General features: G+C 38.4%; 1 protein-coding gene across 1 annotated transcript in view; it reads left to right on the forward strand.

Annotated features, from left to right (window-relative positions):
• Positions 1-27,205, forward strand: part of FGF12 (fibroblast growth factor 12) — a 605,063-nt gene that overhangs the window by 163,490 nt on the left and 414,368 nt on the right. The window lies entirely within an intron of this gene.

A 27,205-nucleotide genomic window follows, 5' to 3' on the forward strand; every position in this document is an offset into this window, starting at 1 on the left:
GATGAGATGGTTGAATGGCATCACTGACTCAATGGACATGGGTTTGGGTATACTCTAGGAGTTGGTGATGGACAGAGAAGACTGGCGTGCTGCAGTCCATGGGGTCGCAAAAAGTCGGACAGGACTGAGGGACTGAACTGTACTGAAATGCCTAATCCTAGCCATAAAATGTTAAGATGAGAGGGACCTTAAAGTTTGGGGTGTCTACCATTGTATTGTACACATATACCATAATTTATTTATCCATTTTTATTAGACATTTGGATTATTTCCAGTTTTTTGTTATTTTGAATAAAGCTAATAGAAATACTCATGTACAAGTATTTTATCCTATGTTTTCACTTCTTTTGTGTAAAAACCCAGGAGTGGAAGTGTTGGGACACAGTGTAGGTGTAATTTTAACTTTATAATGAACTGCCAAACTTTCCAATCTGATGCTGTTGTAAGTGATTTTTAGAAATGTTATTTTCCAGTCATTGTTAACATAGTACACTCTCAAAATATGAGAGTTCCAGTTGGTCCACCTCCTCACCAGTTATAGCGTTCTCAGCTTTAAAAAAATGAAGTAGTATGTCATCATCATTTTGATTTGCATTTATCTGATGACTAATAATGTTGCAAACTTTTTAATTTGCTTGTTGGTCCTTTGTATATCTTCTTTTTTGAAATGACTGTTCACATATTTTGCTCATTTTTAAATTTGTGTTGTCTTTCTCTTGTTTTATAGAACATAAGTATATATGTTGCAGAAAGATATATATATATATATATATATATATTTGGAGAGAGAGGGGGGATTGATTAGACATAGGATTATTCTCACCCAAAGTTTCCTTTTGTCCCCAAATTTGTATACTAGGTCATTCCCCATTCTCTCCTTTCCCCCATCCCTGGCAACCACAAATCCTTCTGTTTCTATAGATTTGCCTACTGGGTATATTATAGAATCATATAATATCTGTTTTTTTACAACTGGCTACTTTGACTTAGCATGTTTTCAGTGTTTGTCAATGATGTAGCATGCAGCAGTACTTCATTCCTTTTTGTGGCTAAATATTCCACTGAATGAATATACTACATTTAGTTTATCCATTCATTTAAAAATTTTTTTGTTTTATACCGGATTATCAGGGCTTCCCTGGTGGCTCAGACAGTAAAGAATTTGCCTACAGTGTGGACCCATGTTCAATCCCTGGGTCAGGAAGATTCCCTGGAGAAGGGAATGGCAACCCGCTCCAGTACTCTTGCCTGAAGAATCCTATGGACAGAGGAGTTTAGCAGTCTACAGTCCATAGGATTGCAAAAGGTCGAACATGACTGAAGTGACTTAGTACACACACATGCATGTTTGATTTGCTAGAATTTTATTAATGATTATTTGGTACCAATGTCTATGAGGATATTTATTTGTATTTTCTTTCCATTAATAGCTTTGTCAGTCTGGGCTAAGTTTTCTTTCCTCCTTTAATTTATGAGAGTTTATTTAAGCTTAGTATTTCCCCTTCCTTAATGTTTGAATAGTTCAGCAAGAAAACCAGCTGGGCCTGCAGCTTTCTCTGTGAGAAGGATTTTGTTCACAAATTTAAAATTCATCAGACACAGAATTCTACACATTTGCTTTTTCTGTCAATTTAAAATTTATACTTTTCAAGAAATTCATGATTTTTTCCTCTTTTGAATATCCTGGCATGAGGATGTTCATAACAGTCTCTTTTTGTGCATGTTATATGCATATGAAATTTGTGGTAGTGGTTTATCTGCTTCGTTGTGGTAGGCAGGTTTTAACAATTTTAGTAGTTACTCCAAAAAAGCTTTTGGCTTTGTTAATTTTCTACATTGTTTGTTTTATATTTCATTGGTTTCTGTTCTTTATTTTTCATTTCTTTGATTTATTTGGGTTTAATTTGCTCTACTTTTATATCTTCCCGAGATTAAACCTGAGATTATTGAATTGAATATGTTCTTCTTTTCTAACATGAGAATTTAAAACTTATTTATTTCTAAGACCTGCTTAAGCTGCATCACACAGATGTATTGTGCTTTATTTTCATTTATGTTTTCAAATATTTCCCTTGTGGTTTCTCTTTTGCTTGGGTTATTTATAGGTGTGCTGCTAAATTTTTGGAAGATAATTTGTCAGTTTTACAAAATCAAACATACTCTTACCATGTGAATCATACTCCTTGATATTTACCCAAATAAACTAAAAACACATCAACACAAAAACTTGCATGTTTATCATTTTTTGTAGTGCACTTCCTGCAAATAACAAATTTTCTCAGCCTGTATTTATCAAAAAATTATTTATTTTATCCTCATTTTGTATTGTTTCTATAAGATATAGAATTCTGAGCTGAAAATTGTTTTAAAATTTCAACATTTTCAAGTTGCTTTTAGAAGATTTTCTAGCCTCTATTATTTTCTGATGAGAAGTCAGATCATTCTCATTATTTTCCTGTATGTAATATTTTTATTATTTTATGGCTGCTTTTCAGACTTTCTTATCATTGTTTTCAGCAGTTTGATTATAGAATACCTGGTTGAAATTCTGTTTCTCATTACATGGCTTAGGTTTGGATATGTAGGTATGGATGTGCAGAATGACTTTTAAAACAAATTTGGAATTTTCACTTTTTTTTTTTTTTCTGTTCCCTTCTCTCTTTTTCTCTCTGTGCCTCCCCCCTGCTCCTCCCCGCCCCCCCCTCCCCACCCACCACTCTCTCTCTCCCTCTGTTTCTCTCTCTCTTTCTCTTCTTCTCTCCACCTTCTAGGAACTTAGATTACATTTATTTGGATTACCTGAACTACCAAGACTCTGTTCTTTTTAAATTCTGTCTTCAGAATTGGTTAATTTTTATTTATATGTCTTCAGTGTATTGACTTTTCATTTGCAGTGTCCAATCTACTACAGTCTACCCCATAAATGTATCTGAGTACAGTACTTTTCAGTTCTAGAATTTAACTGAAAAAAATTTTTTAAATTATTTATGATCATACATATAGTAGTTGTTTCAAAGTGCTTGTCTTCTAACTTTTAACATCTTTGTCATCTTAGGATCTGTTTGTATTAACTTCTTTGACTTTTGATTGTGAGCTCCATTTTTCCCTGCTTCTTTCCAGGGCTAGAATATTTGTAAGTATTCTAGATTATGATGAATGGTATTTGTAGAGAACATACAGTATGCTGTTTTTCTTTGAAGAAGTCTCCTTTTATTCTGGCAAGTGGTTAAACTACTGGTAGTTTCTCTTGATTTTATTAAAATTGGTTTTACGCTTTGTTTCTGTTTTTGTCCTTAGTCTTTGGGGTGGCTCTTACTGGAGGATATGACCTTTACTGCTAGGCTTGATCTTTTTGGCATCTCAATTCTATGTCCAAGTTCCTCTGCAAGGCTTTTCCACTTGGATGGATTAGAATTTGGACATCTCTGAGCACTGATTACTGTCTTGTTCCCTCCATGCAGATAGAACCCAGGACTTAGTACTGCAGCAGCTGCTCTCTGAGGGCTTCACAGAGTCTTCACCTGCATATGAGTAGTCCCTATTTTGGCCAAGGACTTGAAGACAGTCTCTTAGAGGTTTCCTTGATTCCCTTGCTCCAGGCAGCTACCTCTTTTTAATACTCAGTCCCACAAATTCAAGCTTCTTCATCCACCCCAAACTCTGAGTTGTGGCTCCTTATCTCAGTGAAATTGACATTCTTCTCCATTCAGGCTCTGGTTTCCATTCTAGCTCTAGAAAATTGCCTCAGATGAAAAGCTGGAATTAATGTGGAGCTCACTTCATATTTTCCCCTTCTATCAGGGATCAAATTTCTGTATTGTTACCCAGCACCAAGAAATAGTTTCCTAATAGATTTTGTTCAGATTTGTAGTTGCATGTGTAGTAAAAGTAAGTCTGATGCTAGTTACTTTGCCGTGGCTAGTAACAGAAGTTCTGCAGCTTTATCTGTTCTGTTTTTATTTAATATGACATACACAATCCATTCTTGGCTGCTATGGTTCCGAACCTAAGTGAGTCTAAATCTCACAGTTACATGCATTTCACATGCTAGTAAAGTTATGCTCAAAATCCTTCAAGCTAGGCTTCAGATGTACATGAACCAAGAATTCCAGATGTACAAGCTGAGTTTAGAAAAAGCAAAGGAACCAGAGAGCAAATTGCTACCATTCACTGGATCATAGAGAAAGCAAGGGAATTCCAGAAAAACATCTACTTCTCTTTCATTGACTACTTGAAAGCCTTTGACTGTGTGGATCACAAAAAACTGGAAAATTCTTCAAGAGATGGGAATACCAGACCACATTACCTATCTCCTGAGAAATCTGCATGTGGGTCAAGAAGCAACAGTTACAACCGGACATGGAACAACAGACTAGTTCAAAACTGGGAAAGGAATATGACAAGACTGTATATTGTCTCCCTGTTTCTTTAGCTTATGTACAGAGTACATCATGCGAAATGCCAGGCTGGATGACTCACAAGCTGGAATCAAGATTGCTGGGAGAAGTATCAGCAACCTCAGATATGCAGATGATACCACTCTAATGGCAGAAAGAGAAGGGTAACTAAAGAGCCTCTTGATGATGGTGAAAGAGGAGAGTGAAAAGCTGGCTTAAAACTCAACATTCAAGAAACTAAGATCATGGCATCTGGTCCCATTACTTCATGACAAATAGCAGGGGAAAAAGGGGAAGCAGCGACAGATTTTATTTTCTTAAGCTCCAAAATCACTGTGGATGCTGACTGCAGCCATGAAATTAAAAGACGCTTACTCCTTGCAAGGAGAGCTATGACAAACCTAGATAGTGTATTAAAAAGCAGAGACATTATTTGCTGACAAAGGTCCACCTAGTCAAAGCTATGGTTTTTCCAGTAGTCACGTATGGATGTGAGAGTTGGATCATAAAGAAAGCTGAGTGCCAAATAATTGATGCTTTCGAATTGTGGTGCTGAAGAACACTTTGAGAATCCCTTGGACTGCAGAGAGATCAAACCAGTCAATCCTAAAGGAAATCAACACTGAATATTCATTGGAAGGACTGTTGCTGAAGCCGAAGCTCTGATACTTTGACCACGTGAAGCAAAAAGTGGACTCATTGGAAAAGACCCTGATGCTGGGAAAGGCAAAAGAAGACAGTGGCAGAGGATGAGATGGCTAGATAGCATCAACTCAATGGACATGAATGTGAGCAAACTCCAGGAGGGAAATAGTGAAGGACAGGGAAGCCTGGCATGCTGCAGTCCATGGGCTCGCAAAGAGGCAGACATGACTTAGCTACTTGAACAAAAACAACAAAGGGAGAAGTTAAATTCAGTGGAGCAAAAATTTGCCTTTTTTTATAGAAAGAACAAAATATATTTATGTTATTCAAAATATTTGAGATATGTTAATGTACCTTTAAAATTTCATTTTGTTAAATCCATTTAAAAACTTTCATTGACTGTTATTTTTTTTCTTAATTAACTCTGAACTTCTCAGTTACATATTAGAAATCTTTCATCATGTAGCTTCAACTTGCCTTTCTGCCCTTCCCTCCCACACTGTCTGATGTGATACTCTAGTTTTGTGACTATTTGTTCTTTCAGAAACCCTCTCCCTTTCTTTATGTCCTAGCAAACATGACATACTACATTCCTTGTGATTCATTTCCTTATCTCTTTTCCAATGTTAATTTATTTGCCATATGCGGTACTTCACACATTCTGCTGAGAATAGCCATTATTCTCTCATGAATGAAAAATGTCTACATAAGTCTCCTTTTTGATTTTGAGCTCCTCATCTACTTACCATAATGCTAGGAGCTTGTATATCATTGCCTCTTTCTCTCTTTCACTTCTCATATGTAATTAATAACCACATTCTATCAATTACATGTCCTAAGCATTCAAATTTGTTCTCTTATCTTTATCTCCACTGTATTTGCCATAGGTTAGAATTGGCCACTTCTCAGAACAACTTGGTCTTCTTCACCTCCATACTGGTACCAGAGTATTCCTTTTAAAATACATATTTGATTATAGCAAACTCTGAATTAAAATCTTTCAGTGACTTTGACATGATAAAATGCTCAAGTTTCTTAGCCTGGTCAATCTAATGCATATTTTGTGAAATTAACTGATCCTTATACTTTGGCCACCTCATGCGAAGAGTTGACTCATTGGAAAAGACTCTGATGCTGGGAGGGATTGGGGGCAGGAGGAGAAGGGGACGACAGAGGATGAGATGGCTGGATGGCATCACCGACTCCATGGACTTGAGTCTGAGTGAACTCCAGGAGTTGGTGATGGACAGGGAGGCCTGGCGTGCTGCGATTCATGGGGTCGTGAAGAGTCGGACACGACTGAGCGACTGAAGTGAACTATCCTAAGTATGGTAGATGATTCATGGTAGTACCAAGGGAAACACAGGTGATAGTCACTGAATTCGTAAAGCAGGGGGGAATGAAGTGAAATGCTTTGAATTAGAAATGAAAGTCTTGAAGTCTGCTCCAAATTAGGTCACTGTGTGTTGCTAGTTGTCAAATTTCTTGAGTGATTCATTTCCCTTCAACTGAGCCTCAATTTTTTCCACTCATACAATGAAAGCATTGGACTTTGTAATATTTTAAATCTATCAATCCTAATATTCTTATGTGAATTTGAAGTTTAAAAGGTATTTTCATTTCATGCTTTGTGTTGTGAACATGTATCAATGTTTTGAGAACTGGGCCTTTAAATTTGTTCATGTTATCCATTGTCACCAGTCCAATTGACAAGAGCTGTAAGTTCTCTTTCAATGCATGCATGATCTTTCATGCATGATCAACTTCTCCCAACTCTCCCAACTCTCCCTCAGCATATCCTAACACAAAATTGCAAATGTGTATGGTTTTGGATATCAGTCAAAATTACTTAGACATATAGCTATGGTGACTGCAGCTGTGAAATTAAAAGACACTTACTCCTTGGAAGAAAAGTTATGACCAACCTAGATAGCATATTCAAAAGCAGAGACATTACTTTGCCTACAAAGGTCAATTTAGTCAAGGCTATGGTTTTTCCACTGGTCATGTATGGATGTGAGAATTGGACTATGAAGAAAGCTGAGCACCAAAGAATTGATGCTTTTGAACTGTGGTGTTGGAGAAGACTCTTGAGAGTTCCTTGGACTGCAAGGAGATCCAACCAGTCCATTCTGAAGGAGATCAGCCCTGGGATTTCTTTGGAAGGAATGATGCTAAAGCTGAAACTCCAGTACTTTGGCCACCTCATGCAAAGAATTGACTCATTGGAAAAGACTCTGATGTTGGGAGGGATTGGGGGCAGGAGGAGGAGGGGACGACAGAGGATGAGATAGCTGGATGGCATCACCGACTCGATGGACATGAGTTTGAGTGAACTCCAGGAGATGGTGATGGACAGGGAGGCCTGGCGTGCTGCGATTCATGGGGTCGCAAAGAGTCGGACATGACTGAGCGACTGAACTGAACTGATAGCTATGAAAGTCATGACCAAATCATATAATAATTTTAACGTTTCTTATTTCAGTTTATTTTTTAACTTCACTTCTGGTTCTAGTCATCTATCTTCTGCAACTGCAAAAGCCTCCAGTAAATTTCCTAGCTGATGCATGGAAGATACTTTAATAGGAATATAGAGCATTCTTTCCTGGCATGTGTTGATGAAAAACGTAGCAGAGGTTATAGTGAAGAAAGTGATGTTTGGAACTGCAATGACTAAAAGATAACCCTGGCCAGCTCTCTGGTCAGAATACTGTGGATGAGTGCTGATCTTTTGAACCTAGATGAAATATTTTGAAGAACTATAAGTTGGGGAGTGTTTGTACTGGTTTTGGATTCCGTTTGTATTCAGCAAGTTGAAGAGAATTTAATATCATGTCTATGTGACCAATTTACTGCAATGTAACCTGTGCTTGGGCTTAGTTGCTCAGTCATGCCCAACTCTTTGCAACCCCATGGATTGTAGCCTGCCAAGCTCATCTGTCCATGGGGATTTTCCAGGCAAGAATACTGGAGTGGGTTGCTGTGCCCTTCTCCAGGGAATCTTCCCAACCCAGGGATCAAACCCAGATCTCCTGCATTGCAGGCAGATTCTTTACTGTCTGAGCCACCAGGGAAGCCCTCAATGAAGCTATAGGTTGTATAAAAAAACAAGATCCATCAGCTACAATTTGTTTTATTGTTCAGTTGCTAAGTTGTGTCCAACTCTTTGTGACCCCATGACTGTAGCCCGCTAGGCTCCTCTGTCCATGGGATTCCCCAGGCAAGAATATTGAAGTGGGTTGCCATTCCCTTCTGCAGGGGATCTTTCTGACCCAGGGACAGAACCCAGGTCTCCTGCACAGTAGGCAGATTCTTTACCATATCAGATGCCAGGGAAGCCCATATTCATCTATTAATGAATATTTATTTATAGTATTTATGGGAACAGATATTTATTGAGTATCAATTATGTGACAGAGATGGTCTGGTCTCTGGAAATACACTGACGAATAAGAGAAACAAAGTTCCTGCCCTCATAAAGCTTATATTCTAGGTGGAAGGAGATAAGAATTGAATGAAATAACTACTGTCAAATCCTTGCTCTCCATTGTGGTTTTCGTATATTTTTGATCTGTTACAATGGTTGTGTGTTCAGTCACTCAGTTGTTTCCTTATGGACTGTAGCCTGCCAGGCTCCTCTGTCCATGGGATTTTTCAGGCAAGAATCTGTCACAATACCCCCCCATTTTTTAAAGGCAGAAATTTCCGATGGCAATCATGTTACAGATTTTAAAAGTACAACTCATATTAAATATCTCCTTTATTTGTGAATGTATCTGAAATTGATCTTTCCACAGATGATCTTTAAAGGCTGAGTTTGCTGTAGTATGCACTTACACTATTAATGATGATAACTTCAGTTTATTTAGTTTTTACTCTAAGCCTCACATTGTGCTAAACTCTGTATGTATAGCATTTCATGGGCTCCTTAACAATACTCTGCAATAAGGAGTTCTTATCTATATTTAGATGAAGCAGCTGAGACTCAGAGAGGTTATATAAGTTGTCTAAGATCACACAATAGGATGAAAGAACCAGGACTTGAATTCAAGTTCAGTTCAGTTAAGTTCAGTCACTCAGTTGTGTCTGACTCTTTGCGACCCCATGAACCACAGCACGCCAGGCCTCCCTGTCCATCACCAACTCCCGGAGTTTACCCAAACTCATGTCCATTGAGTCAGTGATGCCATACAACCATCTCATCCTCTGTCATACCCTTCTCTTCCTGCCCTCAATCTTTCCCAGCATCACGGTCTTTTCAAATGAGTCAGCTCTTCACATCAGGTGGCCAAAGTATTGGTGTTTCAGCTTTAGCATCAGTCCTTCCAATGAACACCCAGGACTGACCTCCTTTAGGATGGACTGGTTGGATCTCCTTGCAGTCCAAGGGACTCTCAAGAGTCTTCTCCAACACCACAATTCAAAAGCATTAATTCTTCTGCGCTCAGCTTTCTTTATAGTCCAACTCTCACATCCATACATGACTACGGGAAAAACCATAGGCTTGACTAGATGGGCCTTTGTTGGCAAAGTAATGTCTCTCCTTTTTAATATGCTGTCTCTGTTGGTCATAACTTTCCTTCCAAGTTAGCCAGACTCAAAAGTCAGGAGTTTTTCCACTGTACTACTCTTTTCATCATTTAGGAGGCAATGGCTACAGTTAGCTAATTTTATCCAACTTCAAGTTAGAGAAATGTTAAGCTTTTCTCTGTTTTCTTTGGGTAGACTCTGTTCAGGACATATAGATCCCTATGCCTTGAGTAAGTCTGGTTGGACCACTTTTCTTGTTAAAATCTCTGAGACCTAATTTATCTCAGAGAATGTAGTCACGTGATTCAAATTCCTTTGCCCAATGCTTAAATATTCTCTAATGGTGACAGGAAGCTCACTAAGGGCAGAAACCAGTAACTTCAATTGTGGGTGGAGTGGAAGGAAAGAAAGATTTTCTGATATCGAGTTGAGAATTGTCTCCTTAAAATCTTGCCCTAAGCTGGCTGGGGGACTGCCACATTGAACAATTAAACAATATTTTGTCTGTGAAAGAGCTCTCTGGATATATTATGGATGATTTTACTTTCTTCTGGGAGTTAATTTCTCTAGCTGTTGCATTTCCAATTTCTTTAATATGTGTTGTTCACTCAGTTGTGTCCAACTCTTTGCAACCCCACGGACCTCAGCATGCCAGGCTTCCTTGTCCATCATGAACTCTTGGAGCTTGCTCAAACTCATGTCCATTGAGTCGGTGATGCCATCCAACCAACTCATCCTCTGTCATTCCCTTCTCCTCCTGCCTTCAATCTTTCCCAGGTCAGGGTCTTTTCCAATGAGTCAGTTCTTCCATCAGTATTGGAAAAGTATTGGAACTTCAGCTTCAGCATAAATCCTTCCAATGAATATTCAGCACTGATTTCCTTTAGGATTGACTGGTTTGATCTTGAAGTCTACTCTCAAGAGTCTTCTCCAATACCACAGTTCAAAACCATCAATCCTTCAGTGCTCAACTTTCTTTATTGTCCAACTCTCACATCCATACATGACTACTGGAAAAACCATAGCTTTGACTAGACGGACCTTTGTCGGCAAAGTAATATCTCTGCTTTTAAATATGCTGTCTAGGTTGGTCATAGCTTTTCTTCCTAGGAGCAAGTGTCTTTTAATTTCATGGCTGCAGTCACCATCTGCAGTGATTTTGGAGCCCAAGAAAATAAAATCTCTCACAGTTTCCATTGTTTCCCCATCTATTTTCCATCAAGTGATGGGACTGGATGCCATGATCTTAGTTTTTTGAATGTTGAATTTTAAGCCAGCTTTTTCATTCACCTTCATCAAGAGGGTCTTTAGTTCCTCTTTGCTTTCTGCCATAAGGGTGGTGTCATCTGCATATCTGAGGTTATGGGTATTTCTCCCGGCAATCTTGACTCCAGCTTGTTCTTCATTAAGCCCGGCATTTCATGTGACATACTCTGCATATAAGTTAAGTAAGCAGGGTGACAATATACAGCCTTGACATACTCCTTTCCCAATTTGGAACCAGTCTGTTGTTCCATGTCCGGTTCTGTTTCTTCTTGACCTGCATACAGATTTCTCAGGAGGCAGGTAAGGTGGTCTGGTATTCCCATCTCTTGAAGAATTTCCACAGTTTTTTTGTGATCCACACAGTCAAAAGCTTTAGCATAGTCAATGAAGTAGATGTCACCTGGTCATCCTCCTCTAGACAAGGGCCAGCACTAAGGATAGCAGTGGGACGGAATTCACAACTTAGCTAGAAGGTAAAGATTTCATGAAAGGTATGCACATGATTGTGAAGGGTTTTCTATGGAGAAAAAAAGAGCAATGGTCATGTAGGAAAGATTTTTCCTGGGTTATTGGAACATTATTCCAAAATTGCTGTTGAAGACTTTAATTGCTTTTGAAGAGCTTTAAGACTTTCAGTGCCCTTTTAGTGTGGATGCACGTGATAAATGTCTCCTGAAATTCAGTGCCAGGGAAAATGTGTTCATCATGATGAACTGATATACTTGTCTCGATAATTAGAGCTTATACATATGTAGTTGTGGGGCTAGAGTGCATGTTAGGTTGTACATACACGAGGGGGCAACTGGTAGTATTTGTTTCCTCAGACAGCTATTGTTGGCACCGGAAGGTCATGCAGTGCTCCACTGCAGGCTGCTGATCAGAACGCTGATCAGATGTTCTTGATCATCATGGGGCCTTTTCTGCTAGGTGGGGATGGAGGGTAGGATTTTCTTCAGACATGTTTTGGTGGATCCCTTGTGAGTCCTGGTATCTGCTCACTGGGGATTCAAGTTGTGCTCAAGCTTCTTCATCTAACTTTCCCCAGGAGCAGGAAAAGTCAAAGCCCAGACAAGGTAGTTGTGGTGAAGGTTCCAGAAATAGATGTCTAGCTCTTAACTCAGACTTACAGACTCATCGGCTGAAACAGATCATAGAGGTTGGCTGTTTTAATACCCTCAAAATGCTGCTTAGTTTTGTGCCTAATATCATACAACTATTCCATGTGAAAAATGATACCATATGTGTAAAAGCCATATTTGATTTATTAATCTTGTGACATAGAAATTATTTAGGGTTACTCTTCAACCCTCATAGCCAAAATACATACAATATGCTATTTCTATTGTTATTCATATTATGGGAAATATTTTATTCATTTCTTATTTGTCTCCTTTTTAAATATCCCAATAATTCTTTTATTACAAAAGGAGTCAAACTATCATTTCATATGACAGTCAGCTAAATTACCAAAATAAACTATCAGATTGTAAACAGTATAAGGTTAACGTTAAGCTGGAACTCAAAGGATCTATACTGTATCCCCTCAAATTTAAATAATAGGATACAGTTTATATTTGGGGATATGTTCTCTAATCTCCAATATTAGAAAAATAGTTATTCCATTCACCTAAATATTTACTATAAAAATTATTTATCTTTATCAATAATAACTATTATTAGTCATATATTAATTTATGAGTTCAGTTCAGTTCAGTTGCTCAGTTGTGTCTGACTCTCCACGACCCCATGAATTGCAGCACGCCAGTCCTCCCTGTCCATCACCAACTCCCGGAGTTCACCCAGACTCACGTCCATCAAGTCAGTGATGCCATTCAGCCATCTCATCCTCTGTCGTCCCCTCCTCCTCCTGCCCCCAATCCCTCCCAGCATCAGAGTCTTTTCCAATGAGTCAACTCTTCGCATGAGGTGGCCAAAGTACTGGAGTTTCAGCTTTAGCATCATTCCTTCCAAAGAAATCCCAGGGCTGATCTCCTTCAGAATGGACTGGTTGGATCTCCTTGCAGTCCAAGGGACTCTCAAGAGTCTTCTCCAACACCACACTTCAAAAGCATCAATTCTTTGGCACTCAGCCTTCTTCACAGTCCAACTCTCACATCCATGCATGACCACAGGAAAAACCTTAGCCTTGACTAGACAAACCTTTGTTGGCAAAGTAATGTCTCTGCTTTTGAATATGCTATCTAGGTTGGTCATAACTTTCCTTCCAAGGAGTAAGTGTCTTTTAATTTCATGGCTGCAGTCACCATCTGCAGTGATTTTGGAGCCCCCAAAAATAAAGTCTGACACTATTTCCACTGTTTCCCCATCTATTTCCCATGAAGTGATAGGACCGGATGCCATGATCTTCGTTTTCTGAATGTTGAGCTTTAAGCAAACTTTTTCACTCTCCACTTTCACTTTCATCAAGAGGCTTTTTAGTTCCTCTTCACTTTCTGCCATAAGGGTGATGTCATCTGCATATCTGAGGTTATTGATATTTCTCCCAGCAATCTTGATTCCAATTTGTGTTTCTTCCAGTCCAGCGTTTCTCATGATGTACTCTGCATAGAAGTTAAATAAGCAGGGTGACAATATACAGCCTTGACGTACTCCTTTCCCTATTTGGAACCAGTCTGTTGTTCCATGTCCAGTTCTAACTGTTGCTTCCTGACCTGCATCCAAATTTCTCAAGAGGCAGATCAGGTGGTCTTAATTCATTAAGGAACCCTCAATTGTCTGCAGTGTACTAAAAAGAATACAAACTAAGAAGATATATTTCTAACCCACTAAAGAGCATAAAACCTGCTTCTGGAAATAATTTAAATATTCTTAAATAATTATAGAAGAATGAAGAGCGTAATATATGAAAGAGCTAATTTTTTAACTTATATTTTCTTAGTACTACACTAATCTAAAATTGATATCTTTGAAGTCTACTCAGAGTTGAACTCAAATAAAAGCTAGTTACTATCCTGCTTATTATTTTTCCCAGTTGTGGCCTACTCTTTGCGGCCACATGGACTGTAGCCCACCAGGCTCCTCTGTCCATGGAATTTTCCAGACAAGGATACTGGAGTGGGTTGCCATTTCTCAGCCTTGCTAGAAAATATTTAACCAGAAAGATAGATTCTGAGTAAAACTAGTTTAATAAAAAACAGAAACTGGTCATTTTGTAAAAATCCAGGTTTATAGAGAGAAATAGAGATATATCATAATGCTTGCTTTGTCAAGAGTTTTGCTTTGGGTAGGCTTGCTTAATCAATTTATTTACCCTTTTGAGGAAAATACACTGCTAGGCATCACAGTATGCAAAGGCAAAGCAAACACAATGTTGTTTCTTAAGGAATTTCTAGTTTGGAGGAAGAAATAAACAGCAAACAGAGGAAGGATGAATCTATGGAAGAGCTGATATTTGAACTGGCCCATGATGGAGTTGAATACATTAGAAGAGATGCAGAGGATCTACTTGGCTACAGACGGCAAATTAACAAAAGCTCAAAAGTTCAAAGATCTATGTTCAAGTAAAGCACATGCAGGCTCACAACCCATTCTCTACAGTTTCTGAGAAGCTCTGAAAATCGTTATTTCCTTCTTAAGTTACAGCAGACTTACTGGGTGGCACAACTTGACCTGAACTGACATGAGGCTGTTTATAAACTTTACTTACTCCACTTATGAGAATCTTTGTAAATTTTGCTGCAGAAATATCAATGCTTTTTTATTATAAGTCCTGCTCCAACATGAAGGCAATGGCACCCCACTCCAGTACTCTTGCCTGGAAAATCCCATGGACGGAGGAGCCTGGTAGGCTGCAGTCCATGGGGTTGCTGAGGGTCGGACACGACTGAGCGACTTCACTTTCACTTTTCACTTTCATGCATTGGAGGAGGAAATGGCAACCCACTCCAGTGTTCTTGCCTGGAGAATCCCAGGGACAGGGGAGCCTGGTGGGCTGCCGTCTATGGGGTCGCGAAGAGTTGGACACAACTGGAGTGACTTGGCAGCAGCAGCAGCAGCTCCAACATACAGAGATTTTGCTAATACTTTAAACATTCACTGTACTACTTTTTAAAAATACCACCTTGTGTCCTCAAAATCCAAATTACAATACATACCCAGTGATAGGTATTTCAGATATGGAATTGTGAACTTGAAGTAATGATATGTGATGGGATACTGGAGAAACTGTGGTCAGAAAGCTAGGTAACAACTGTGCCAGTTTTTGAATGTCAAGATAAAGATGTTGGAAATTCTTTTTTAGGCTATAAAGAAACCATAATAAGCTTTTGAAGAAGGGAGTGAAATATTCAACAATGTTTTATCAAAAGTTTTTTGTATTCCTGAGCACACACTATTTTAAATTTATTTCCCCATACAGTTGTGAAACTAAGGATATTTTCCTTTGAGTAAGATAATGATGTCAGATGAAATACCTTTTGAAAATAGATATATACATCCATCATTTATTTCCTTGTGAAGTTTTTGGGAGAAATAGGGTTAGAGAAAGCAATTTAAGATTGTGAATGAAGCTTGCTAATACAGCTTGTGCCACCTAAGTCTTGCCCAGGTTTGATGTCCCTAAATTTCTGTTTTGAAAATGCAAAAATTGCTTGGGAAACCAAAAAAGTCCATCAGAAGCAATAATTTATTTATTTGTGTTCTTATTCCCTTCAAAATAATGTATCCTAATTAGATTAGGAAAATGAAAAATTAAGGATGTGTATGTGTGTGGTGTGTCTTTGTGTGTGTGTGTGTGTGTGTGTGTGGCTGCAAAAGTTTGGGAATTAAAAAACTGAGTCTGGAAATTACCCATCTGTCTTTTTTTCTTAGAATATCTGGATACTTGATTGATCTCGCAGTTTTCCTAAGCTTGTAAAAATTGATCCTAGAACCTCAGGAATAAGAGTCTATTTTATTTTAATTTTTAAATATGTCATTTGAGGGTCTGGAAGCATTGGTAGGCATTGTAGGAAAACTGTGAACTGGTACACTTTTCAAAAAGAATACTTGGTAGTGCCTTGGAGATACTGCTTAATCCACTTCCTGGAAGTAGTAGTAGTATATCAATCCCTAGAAGTCTGTGCAGGGAATCAGGATATTCCATCCAATCCTTGATGCTTTTCTAGAAAATTTCTCCATTTGACTTCAGAAGAACTGTAAATAACAATAGCATGTTGACAAACATTTTATGGCTTTCACTAAGATCCGAGAATGAAGCACATACATTGGGTCATGAAACAAGTATTTGTTGATGTTGTGACCTTAAGAGTACTTGCCATTCTAATAAATTAAAAAAAAAAGACTTATATACAGCAGAAACCAATACATCATTGTAAAGCAATTATCTGCCAATTAAAAGTAACTTTAAAAAATTACTTATAAACATAAAAAGATGCTGATTTTTTTAAACAAATAATATTTATTTCTGATTTTAAAAGTCTTCAACAATAGTTGTAGAAAATTTAACACAAAGATGTAGGAATAGAAATCAATGATAATGTCTATCGAGTGTTTCGGTGTTCCCCAGGCACTATGTCTCTAGCTTTACATATACTATTGCCCGCCAGTCTCCTCTGTCCATGGGATTCTCCAGGCAAGAATACTGTAGAGGGTCACCATGCCCTCCTCCAGGGGATCTTTCTGACTCAAGTATTGAACCCTCATTTGATAGTAGGCTGTTCTTTACCGCTGAGCCACTGGGGAAGCCCTGTACTCTGTTGCTTCCCCTCCATTGCCAGTAACCACCATACTCACCAGTGGGAAGTAGCCACTGGCACATTTTTATGTCTATGCTCACAGACTCTTTTACCCACGTGTGTGTGTGTGTGTGTGTGTGTGTGCACGCGCGCGTGTGTGTGTGTGTGTATTTAACATATATGTAACAGTTGAAATCTTGGTGCTGGCTGTTTTTTCACCTTCGATGTTGGTCTTTTTGATAGTTGTACCTGTTGACTGATAAAATGGCTAAGGCATGGTTTTGGTGCTTGCTAATCCAGAATTTAGCCCTAATGCTGAGTGTCTAGGTGATACCTTGGATTAAAAATGACAAATAAATAAACAAAAAACACTCTCTGAATAAGTGGGCATCATGCTAACACCTCCTCCTAAGCAGAAGCTACTTTTATTCCTCAGCACGAGGTGTCAGTGACGCATCAGGCATGTGGTGGAGAATGGAAGGGGGACTGATTTTCCAAATTTTCTCTTCATTTCTTTGCTTGTCAAGTATCAAATTCTGAAACATTGTTAATAACCTTAAAGCCTTAGAATCCATCTTTAAGAAAGATATTTACATTTACATAGTATAAATTTTATATATAGGGATGACCAGTGGGTGATTTATACCATCTCCTGATTTTAAAAATCCTCTTGTGGAAATGTTCCAATCCTTATGAATCAGATCGAAGATCTTGGGATAAAGGAAATAAGAAACTCTTATTTGTGAGGCATCTATAAGTGCTAAACTTTTCCTTTATTTCTTTCATATTCTGTTGCCACAACAACTCTTCAAGGCAGGTCATTAACCTCATTTCACAAATGAGAAAAATGAAGCTCAGAGAAGTTCATCTGTGCTTGAACACACTCAGCTGGTAACACTGGGATTTGAGCTGAGGAACTTACAGCTCTGAGATCTCAAATGTTTCCTGTGAGACCACTGTAAAGATTGACAGTTATAATCTGTAGGACTTGGAGGGGCCTTCCATCCAAATAAGAAAGGCAACTAAAATGGAAAGAGAAAAAGGAAAAGGAACCATCACTTAAATTAATTTTGTAGTTACATACCATCTTGCTGGACTTCCCTGGTGGCTCAATGGTAAAGAATCCGTCTGCAATGCAGGAGGCTTGAGTTCATTCCCTGGATGGGGAAGATCCCCTGGAGGAGGGCATGGCAACCCACTCCAGTATTCTTGCCTGGAGAATCCCATGGACAGAGGAGCTTGGTGGGCTACAGTCGATAGTGTGGAAAAGACTCGGACACGACTGAAGTGACTGAGCACACACGGACAAACCATCTTGTGGAGGCCCAATTATTTTCCTTATAGAATTTTTAAAAGCTGAGATGTGATTCAGATCCTATAAAATTCACCCCCTGTAAAGTGTACAGTTGAGTGGTTTTGTATATTCCCAAGACTGAGCCACCATAATCACTGTCTAATTCCAGAACATTATATCAACCCCAGATGAAATTTTATGTCTATTAGCAATCATTTCTTAGAGTTTTGATGAAGCAAAAATCCTCAAAACCTTTCTTCTAAAAATCCAATTTTCTAAGTTTCTTTCCTTAAACAAAAATGGTTCCTAATTACCTATACAGCATGTAGCATAGAAATTATAAAAATAATCTCACATAACAGGTGCTTGATGTTGCTGTTGCTGAATATATCTTTAAGTTGAAAAAGATTATTAATGGCAAAGTTTTCCCAAAGTGATCAATGTCAGAAAAGCACCCCCCCCACACACACACCACTATCATTACCACCGTTAATTGAGCACTCTTTGGCAGGCTCTATGTAGAGATATTTATTTTATTTGATTATTAATAGCCCCTCCATTGTGCAAATGAGAAAAAATGTAATTTGGAGAAGTGACATCACCTATTAAATGTCTGGGTTGAGAAATAAAGCCAGGTCCATTCTGATTTGAAAGTACAAGACTTGTCCACTTGTGCTTTCCACCAAGTGAGAGGAAATAGATCCAAAGAGAACATAGCTCTAAGATGAAAATAATCTTTGAATCTAAATGAAAAATTTACACAGGCCCAGATGCCAAAGAAGGTTATCTAGTGCTAGCTACTGGAAGCTTTATCCCAAAATTTACATAGCCAAAGGATTGGGTACTTGCATAAAGCTATAGAAACCAGGTATTTCTGATCTTTCCATTTTTCATTATTTGATAATTAAACTGTCAAACCAGAAAGGGAAACAGTTGTGCAGTATCGAAGTATAAGACATTTCTGATGGGTACTACAGAAACCTGTTCTCCTAGGTCTTGGTCTATTGGTCTTCCAGGATGATTGTGCTAGGTTAGTCAATGAAATTGTCCCAAATGCTGCTTTTCTCCTGGTCTGAGTTTCTTTTCACTCCTATCAAAACCTCCTTTATTTTTCTCATGCTTGAAATCATTAGGTCGGTGTGTAATTCATTTTCAGGAAGGATCAAATGCATGACATATGTTGTTTTTGTTTATAATTTCCACATAAGTTTATAATAAATTTGATTAAGGCCTTATCTGCAGATGAACTATAGTATATAGTTAACTCAGTCTTGAAAGTAACCTACAACACTGGGTGAAATATATATTCAATTCGGCAGCTAGTTATCGACCTTCCTTATGTATTGAGCAGAGACTGTGTATGAAGGAAGGTGATATTTCATGGTTAACAAACCTCTGAATTACCATTTCCTTTCCATTCTCTCTTGTACACTGGATTCTCAAATACTGACATCTTTGACATCTGAGTAATTAGAAAATAGTATCTTATTGTTGGTATATTTTGTAGTTCTATCTTTTTAATTGAAGTGTAGTTGATATATAGTTATATCAGTTTCAGATAAACAACAAAGTGATTCAATAGTTTTATAGATTATGTTTATTCCATTTAGGGCTTCCCAGGTGGTGCTAGTGGTAAAGAACCCACCTGTCAATGCAGGTTAGATGTTAACAGATGGGGGTTTGATCCCTGGGTCAGGAAGAACCCCTGGAGGAGGGCATGGCAACCCACTCCAGTATCCTAACCTGGAGAATCCCCTGGACAGAGGAGCCTGGCAGTTTGCAGTCCTTAGGGTCACACAGAATCGGACATGACTGAAGTGACTTAGTACATGTTTCATTAAAATTATAAAATATTGGCTCTATTTCTTGTGCTGTACTATATATCCTTGTTTATTTATTTTATACATAGTAGTTGTACCTCTTCATCCCCTACCTGTATCTTGCCCCTCCACCTTCCCTGTTCCTACTGGTAACCACTGGTTTGTTCTTTTTATTTAAGTCTATGTTTGCTTAGTAATCTTTATTCATTTGTTTCATTATTTTAAACATAAAAGTGATAATGTACAGTATTTATCTTTAATTACATCCCATTTGTGTCATTTGCCTTAGGAGCCAGGTCCAAAAAAGATTTTTGTCAAAGAGTGTTCTCTACCTATATTTTCTTCTAGGAATTTCATGGGTTTTGGTAGTCTTACATTTAGGTCTTTAATCCATTTTGATTTTCCTTTGTATACCAGTGTGAAAAAGTGTTATAATTTCATTCTTTTACATGCAGCTGCCCAGTTTTTGGGCTTCTCAGGTGGATCAGAGGGTAAAGCATCTGCCTACAATGCAGGAGACCTGGGTTCAATCCCTGGGTCGGGAAGATCCCCTGGAGAAGGAAATGGCAACCCACCAGTACTCTCGCCTGGAAAATCTCATGGACTGAGAAGCCTGGTGGGCTACAGTCCATGGGGTCGCTTCATGTGCATGTGTGCAAAGTCACTTCAGTCATTCTGACTCTTTGCAACCTTACGGACTGTAGTCCCCCAGGTTCCTCTGTCCATGGGATTCTCCAAGCAAGAATACTGGAGTGGGTTGCCATTTCTTCCCCCAGAGGATCTTCCCAACCTAGGGACTGACCCCCAGTCTCTTATGTCTCCTCCATTGGCAGGCAGGTTCTTTACCACTAGTACCACCTGTTTTCTTCTAGACTGTCCAATTTTTTAATATTGATGAACTTTTTTGTTTGAGCTTGTCTACGTCCTTTATCTCTCCTTCAATTCTGAAAGATAACCATGTTAAATAGAGTGTTCTAGATTGTAGGTTTTTCCCTTTCAGCACTTACATATATCATACCACTCGTTTCTGTCCTGCAAAGTTTCTATCAGGTGCAAAGTTTATCCCTTGTATGTGAGACGTTGTTTTCCTGCCTTTAGAATTTTCTCTTTAAGTTTTGTCATTTTAATTATGATAGCTCCCCATATGGGTCTGTTTGAGCTCTGTGCATTCTGTACCTGGGATATCTGTTTCTTCAGGTTTGGGAATTTTTCAGCCATAATATCATCAAATACATTTTTAACACTTTCTTCCTCTCTTCTCTTTCTGAGACTGCTATGATGCAAATGTTAATATCTTGATGTTATCCCAGAGGTCTCTTAAACTGTCTTCCCTTTTTTCTTTTGATTTTTTTTTTTTTTTTGCTCTTCTGATTAGGTGCTTTCCATCATCCTATCTTCCAAATCACTTATGCATTCCTCAGTATCACCTTGTCTGCAGTTATTCCCTTCTATCATGTTTTTATTTATTAGTTCTCACTGGTTCCTTTTTATATTTTTTGCTTTCTTGTTAAACTTCTGTGTTCATTTGTTCTTTCCCCAAGTTCAATGAGTATATTTTTACTAAGGCTTTGTACTCTTTATCTCTGTTTTTATTAGTTGTTTTCTTTCCCCAGGGTTTTTTTTTTTTTATTGTTCTTTTGTTTGAAATAAACTCCTCTGCTTTATAAGTCTGTGTAACTTCCTCTGTCTCTATGAAGTACTTACCTATTCCTGTCTTGAAGGGGTGTTCTTGTGTGGGAGCATCCCTCTGCAGGCTGTGTGTGCTGTGACTTTTGTGGCAGAGCTGGATGAGGAGTGAGCATGGATCACATCTTCCCCTGGGGTGTGATGCAGTTATCATTTTGCTGGGAGGTGGGACTGGAGATGGAGGGACAGAAGCCAGAACTGGTTGTGAGTTGGGTTCCTCCTATTCTCAGTGGCTGCCACCATCCAGTAGTGGGTGAAGGAAGGTTCTGAGGTGCTGGAGCAGAAGCCTTGAGGGTTAGGTTTGAGCTGGTTCTCTTTTCTCTGGGTGTGCACTTCCCCCTCTCCTGGCAACAACACCTTTACCCCAGAGGGGAGCTTTGCTGGAGCTGGAAGGGCCTGATTGGGTGCCTGGTGTGGGCTAGGGCAGGCACTGGCATGGTCCTGGCACAGCAGTCAGAGTTCGAGAGCTTCTAATCACTGCTGCCAAGAACACCAGCAAAGGCTGCCCTCACCCTGTTCAGATGAAGTGCTGGGCCCAGCTGGCCCTGTCCCTCTCATATGTGCAGTCTCCTTGGCAAGGCAGCAAGCCGTTGCCCTACCCAGGAGCTGCTCCAGATCTAAAGGCACCAGGACACACACTGGGGCAATCGCGGGACACTGGCCAGAGCCCTGAGCAGTTTCAATCTGTTCCTCCCCCCTTTCCTAGGAATAAACAAGTATGTGCATGCTCTTCACAAATGAACTCTAGCTCTTCAATTAGCCCCACTGGTTTTCAAACCAGCTAAGGAGACTCATCTTTCTGGAGTCAGGTCGTAGGGCTGGAGTGCCCAGAATGTGGTTAGAACCTCTCACCTCAGGGAGACCTCTGAGTCTGTGATATGCCTCTCCTCTACTGTGTCCCCTCCAAGGGGCATGGGTCCCAAGTTGCTAGTTTCTCTTCCTTTCCTACCCAACTCCCTGTATATCTCCCTTATAGTCTTGATTGTAGGAGTTTTTTCGCTAGTCTCCAGTGTGTTTTCAGTGAGAACTGCTCCTTGTGTAGGTGTATTTTTGATATGTTCATGGGAGGAGATGAGCTCAGTGTGCTCTCACTCCATTATTTTGATCTCTTCCCCTGTAGTTCTTTATTATAAGTGACTCTTACGACTTTTCACATGTTTAAAAAGTGCATTATATCTCTTACATTGCTCATATCTTTCAGTTCTTTATAGGTTATTGTTTTCTAATTTACTGTACAGCTGAAAATATTTTCCCCAATGGAAAGTTCACAGTAACAGTCTCTATGTTATCTCATTTCATCAAAATTAATAGACATTTTATTTGGTATTTTATTTCATCAATATTTAATAAATAAATTACTTATTACATGTTCTAAGATATAAAATAATTAAAGAGAGACATACTTAAATGTTTAGGTAAAGGTGCCCATAATCTCTTAGGGAATATATACATTTGCAGGCAGAATAAGATAAATTCTGTGGTAGAGGGACTATAGTGTGTTAGGAGCTCAAAGGAAATTGTGATTGATTTGAAGAACAGGGGACGATACATCAGAGAAAATTTTCCAGAGAGAGCACTGTGGCATTTGTCCTCAGTCAGAAAGAATCTGTGGGATTTTTAGGATCAGAGAAGTGTTCAGGTGTTAGGACTGAGGACATCTATTTGGAAATGTGATCCTATTTTGGTAATGAGTTTTGATAAATAAGCAAACATTACTTCCTTGAAATTCATAAGTATTAATGTTTTCTTTCTCTATTTTGGTCCTACTATAGTGGGTGCATCTGTATTTGTAAATTACATGTCTTCTTACTACATCGATCCCTTTATCATTATCTAATACCCTTCTTTGACTTTTATTACAGTCTTTGTTCTAAAGTCTATTTTGTCTGATATGGACAAACTTTGCATGGAATACCTTTTCCACCCCTTTACTTTTGATTTGTGTGTGTCCTTACTTTAATAGTGAGTCTCTCTAGAACAACAGACAGATAGGTCTTGATTATCCATTCAGCCACTCATTGTCTTTTGATTGATGAATAAACCCATTTACAAAGTAATTATTGATAAAAATTAACTACAGCCATGAAATTAAAAGACGCTTACTCCTTGGAAGGAAAGTTATGACCAATCTAAATAGCATATTAAAAAGCAGAGACATTACTTTGCCAACAAAAGTCCGTCTAGTCAAGGCTATGGTTTTTCCAGTGGTCATGTATGGATGTGAGAGTTGGACTGTGAAGAAGGCTGAGCGCCGAAGAATTGATGCCTTTGAACTGTGGTGTTGGAGAAGACTCTTGAGAGTCCCATGGACTGCAAAGAGATCCAACCGGTCCATTCTGAAGGAGATCAGTCCTGGGTATTCTTTGGAAGGACTGATGCTAAAATTGAAACTCCAGTACTTTGGCCACCTCATGCGAAGAGTTGACTCATTGGAAAAGACTCTGATGATGGGAGGGACTGGGGGCAGGAGGAGAAGGGGACGACAGAGGATGAGATGGCTGGATGTCCACCAACTCGAGGGACGTGAGTCTGAGTGAACTCCGGGAGTTGGTGATGGACAGGGAGGCCTGGCGTGCTGGAATTCATGGGGTCTCAGAGTCGGACACGACTGAGCAACTGAACTGAACTGACTGCCATTTTGTTAATTGTTTTCTAGCTGTTTTGTAGTTACTCTGTGCTCCTTTCTTCTTTATTTCTTTCCTTGTGTTTTGGTGGTTTTCTTTAGTGTTATTTTGAGATTTCGTTCGCATATTCTTTTGTGTATTTACTGTAAGTTTTTTCCTTGTTGTTACTGTTAGGCTCACATGTAATATCCTTTTAAAATAACTGTTTTAATTTGGTAGCAACTGAAATTTGAATACATTTCAAAGCTTTATTGGAGAAGGAAATGACAACCCACTCCAGTATTCTTGCCTGGAGAATCCCATGGACAGAGGAGCCTGGTGGCTCTCAAAGTGCTGGAGTTCTGTGCAGCAAAGCTTTGTATATTAATTCTCTGCCCTCACTCCCAATTTATACTATTGATGACACATTTTTACATCTTGTTATTTTATGTAAACCTTAACTAATTATTATATTTTAAATTTTACTACTTTTGCCTTTTAACCTTCATGCTTGCTTTATACATCATTGATCCACTACCATTATTTACTTTTTCCTGTGAGGTTTTTACTTTCCTGTTTTCTTATTAATAATTACTGTAATTTCTTTTTAGATTAAAGAAGTCTTTTTATCATTTCTTGTAAGGCTAGTTTAGTGGTAATGAACTCCTTTATCTTTTGCCTATCTGGGAAACTGTAAATTGTTCTTTCAATTCTGAATATTAACCTTTTTGGGTAGAGCATTCTTGATTTGATGTTTTTTCCTTTCAGCACTTTTCAGTAACACCACTTCCCTCTGCCTATAAAGTTTCTGCAGAAAAATCTTCCGATAGCCTTATGGTGCTTCCCATGTACATAACAAATTTTTCTCTTTCTGCTTTTAGGATTCTCTTTATTCTTAACTTTTACTATTTTAATTATAACATGTCTTTGGTACATGTCTCTTTGGCTTCATCTTAATGGAACTCTCTGGGCTTCCTGGACCTAGATTTCTGTTTCCTTGCCCAGATTTAAGAAACTTTTCAGTCACTACATCTTCAAATTTTTTCTAGGCCTTTTATCTCTCTTCTCCTTCTGGGACCCTATAATGTGAACATCATCCTGCTTGATGATGTCACAAACATCCCTGAAGATATCTTTACATTTTTAAATTCTTTTTTATTCTGCTCTGTCTAGATGGGTTCTACTGTTATATTCTAGCATGCTTATTTGTCCTTCTACCTCATCCAATCAGCTGTTGTGTATTTTTCTGTTCAATTGTCACTTCACTTTGGTACTTTCTTATGTTTTGTTGATGTTCTCATGGAGTTTATCCAGTTTTCTTTTGAGTTTGGTGGGCATTTTGTGACCATTACTTTGAACTCTATCAGGTAGCCTGCTTATCTTCATGTAATTCTTTTGGTAAAGTTTTGTCTTCTTTCAATACAACAGGAACATATTCCACTTTCCCTGCAGTTTTCCTACTTCTCTCTGCTTGTTTCCATATATCAGGTAAATCAGCTACCTCTTACATTCTTGAAGGTATGGCCTTATAGGAGATGTCCTGTGGGGCTCAGAAGCGCAATCCTTCCTGGTCACCAGGCCAGATTCTCAAGGGGGTGTCTCCTATGTGAGAAGCATCAGCCTTCCTGTTTTGGCAGGGCCATAGCTGCTGCTGCGGTGTGCTGGTGGGAGGGACTGGCCCCCCTCACACAAGCTTCTGAAGGGAAATTTGGTAGTAGCTAACAAAACTACCTGCATACTTGGTGTTTGACTCAGCATTCTCATTTCTCGAATCTATTTTGAAGATATACCTCTAGTAATATGAAAATGCTACACGTTATTTATTGTAGTACTGTTTGTAATAGAAAAATATTGAAAATAACCTAAGTGCCACAAAATAGCGCAGTGGATGCCCTTTTGTGCAAAAGAAACCTATGGAACATATATCAGAGATTAAAGAGATCAGTTACCTATAAGGGGTTGTTGGAAAAGGAGTGGAAAGAAGGGGAAATGGGAAATGGGGATAGGACAGGAGGGATGAGAGTGTAAAACTTATTGGAGTATGCTTTTTTGTAGCTTTGACTCTTAGAACCATAGCAAAACATAGCAGGTTTTACATACTCAAATAATAAAGTAATTAAATATAATTAATTTTATTAATAATTAAAATCAACCAATATAGAAAATAAGAGAAAACGAATGAATCTAACTGGATTCCAAATTAATAACTAAACTACACTGAAGAGAATGGAGAAGAAAAATCTATCAAAAGCCAAATCAAAAATAATATTTTGACTATATAAGATTAAAGACAAACAAATGTGCATACATACTGTACTGTAGTAGTAAATCTGTTACTCTGGTTAGGAATTATGTAACTACTTTAAGTGTATATGAGGGTTGAATCAATAAGTGAATATACTGTAAATAATACAATTTTTTTACTATTGGGAAAAGAAGTTACAAGTAAGGAAAGGGCAAAGACTAAAATGAAACTCGTGATGATGGACTGCAATCATACATATTAGTCATCTATACTACACTTATTATTTATGGATATCTATTATACATTTCCATATAGATACATCTACACATAGATATTTCTACATATAGATGTCTCTAAAGGGGGACATATATACAGAAATAGAAATGCTGTATGTGTATATATGGGTTTGTTTATATGCATATATTTCCTAGCTTTCTCCATTGAGAGAATCTAGGATCAATGACACCCCTGTAAAAATGGGCACACTTAGCACCCAGAGTTTGGTTCATAAATATTATTTTCAAATAAAAAGAATTAGACTAATTGGAGTTTAATTCCAATAAAAGAAGATAAAAGATAAACTTGGAATATCTTGTGATGCAAGAAAATTAGGGAACTTCTAGTAAAAAGACACCAGAGCCAACCAGAAGTATCTCCTAAAGGCTAAAGCTGAAACAATTTGTCACAAAATAAATAATGGTAATATTGGATTATAAAATGAGTATTAGCCTCTCAGTTGTGTCCAACTCTTTGTGATCTCATAGACTGTGGCAAACTAGGCTCCTCTGTCCATGGAATTCTCCAGGGAAGAATACTGGAGTGGGTTACAATTCCCTTCTCCAGGGGATCTTTCCAACCCAGGGATCGAACCCTCGTCTTTTACATTGCAGGTAGATTCTTTACTGTCTGAGCCACCAGGGAAGCCCATTAGATTATAACCTATAGATAAATATTCCTCAGATCACACTGTAATAAATAAATAATTGAATAAATAAGTAAGAGGGAGAGAATGGACAGCTCTTG

This window comes from Bubalus bubalis, chromosome 1 (genome assembly GCF_019923935.1).
Source record: "Bubalus bubalis isolate 160015118507 breed Murrah chromosome 1, NDDB_SH_1, whole genome shotgun sequence".
NCBI classification, from domain to species: Eukaryota; Metazoa; Chordata; class Mammalia; order Artiodactyla; family Bovidae; genus Bubalus; species Bubalus bubalis.